Below are 2,039 nucleotides of genomic sequence, written 5' to 3' on the forward strand. Positions count from 1 at the left end.
TCAGAAAGCGCTCAGACCATGTGAAAAGGTGTTACAGATTTAAGATCAAGACTGGGAGAGCTCAGGGTGCCAGCCGTCTGTGTTCCCCTAGTAAATGCCACCTTTAGCTTTGGACAGAGCTTGAGAAGACACTGGTCTAGGAACACAAAGCCTCTACAAGTTTTAACAAGACCCAACTTCTTATTCTAAGGAGCAGGTGCCCCTGCCTCCACCCTCAGATTCTATCAAGTCACCAAAGCTGCTCTTGAAACTCTGGCCTGCCTTTTAACAAGCTTTTATTCGGAATGAACCCAGACATTTCTTTTAAAAAGGTTAATTTAACAGGGCAAGGAAAATCATCCAGCTTTGAACTTAAAAGGAATTTTCTGTATGACGCCACAAACTATACACACTTCACCAGAGGCCACCAGTTTCTGCACCAAAATGGTGGCTTAGTGTGAAAATGAATTCCTATATGGAGCAACAACCCCGCCCCCCCCTCCAACTCTGGGCCTTCTAAACCATCTGTCCCTTAAATATCTTCGACAGGGTTACTTGGGGGAGGGGGGCGCTGCACAATGGTGCTGACGCTGTTGAATCCACTTTACACGCAGGCCAGGGATGGGCCTCTGGAGAACCAAGAGAACCGTCTTTAGACTAATCTACATGCTTTCTACAGTTCCACATAACTTTTTAAATCTAACAAGCCCAAACAAAGCTCAGATCATGGGCGATTGATAAGCAGTCTGGGTCCCAGATGCACTACAGCTCTGGACAGTCATTCAACTTTGCTTTTGGACACTTTGTTGGATAAACAAGTTTATTGGTAAATTTAGTCAACATACATAATTGACCTAAAAAGTTCCAACCAGAGATACTTTGGAACCACTCTGAAGGCCACCTCTCTAGTCCTCCCCAGACTGCACACCGGATGTTTGTAACCTAAGCCCACTGGAGTTGGCAGACGCCCAAGAAGCGGAACCATGCGTCCTCCCCCAGCAAGCCTCCTCCAGGGGTTAACAAGGAAAAGTCACATGGAAAACAACTCCAGCATTAGTTCTACTTGTCAAGGAAACCACCTAGGTATGCGACCAACCACAAAAACAAGAAAAAGCTGCACGGAACTATTTCTGAAGATTAGTAACAGATGATGCTGGTGTGAATGATTGCTATGTTCTAGAGCCCTTATACACAACACCCCCCATGAGTGCAGGGTCAGCCAACACGTGGTAGAATGAGGACTTCTGCAAGGCCAAGTGCGCAGAGCAAACCAGCGCAGTCTCCTTAGAGGCAAACCAACTGGACTCTAAATTACACACACCTTAATGACAAGACTCCCCACCGAGTGCGGATGTAAAACATTTAATTTAAAAATGTCGACACTACATATATAAAATAGCTATTATAAATGCACATAGTGTATTCTATAGCTGCCAGGTTTACTCTTTTTTTTTTTTTTTTAAAGGAAACTAAGTTACACTGTGGTTAAGACTTGTTATCTCTTCTCCCTTGAAAAAGCCCACATTCTATCACAGTGATGTATGGTCAGACTTAACAGCCCCAATTGTTAAAACACTTGGATCAAGTCATAACCAGTTTTATTGCAAAAGGACCCTGTACACATTATCGATTCTAGTACCTCAATAGCTACCCAACAAGTCATTAACATACAGAAACATGCATCATGAGAAGCAGGAAGTCGTCACCCATCCCTTCTGCTGATCAGCAAGGTCGCACTCCCGAGCGACAATGCCCACAGCACCGAGCGCCGTGGGCAGTCACTTTCCGCATTCATCCTGAGTGAGAGATGGAATGATTTAAGTACAAATGCAACATATTATAAACAATTTCTTACCAAAAAAGTCACAAATTAAACCAAAGTATTTTACAGGATTTACTACAAAACACCATAAAAACGGCCCTCCGCTTAAGCTCGCTCCCCCCGTATCCGGCGAGCCAACTGGATGTCTTTGGGCATGATGGTGACTCTCTTGGCGTGGATGGCACACAGGTTGGTGTCTTCGAACAAGCCCACCAGGTACGCTTCGCTGGCCTCCTGC

General features: G+C 44.9%; 1 long non-coding RNA gene across 1 annotated transcript; it reads right to left on the bottom strand.

Annotated features, from left to right (window-relative positions):
* Positions 1-1,560: 1,560 nt before the first annotated feature.
* Positions 1,561-2,033, bottom strand: LOC123522732. Its single transcript, XR_006680952.1, has 2 exons — positions 1,869-2,033; positions 1,561-1,775 (listed from the first exon to the last, which is right to left on the bottom strand). It is a non-coding gene; the product is annotated as an uncharacterized LOC123522732 (long non-coding RNA).
* Positions 2,034-2,039: the final 6 nt, after the last annotated feature.

The sequence above is a fragment of the Echinops telfairi genome, unplaced genomic scaffold, assembly GCF_000313985.2.
Source record: "Echinops telfairi isolate 266 unplaced genomic scaffold, ASM31398v2 ScPeMD7_7458;HRSCAF=8496, whole genome shotgun sequence".
NCBI classification, from domain to species: Eukaryota; Metazoa; Chordata; class Mammalia; order Afrosoricida; family Tenrecidae; genus Echinops; species Echinops telfairi.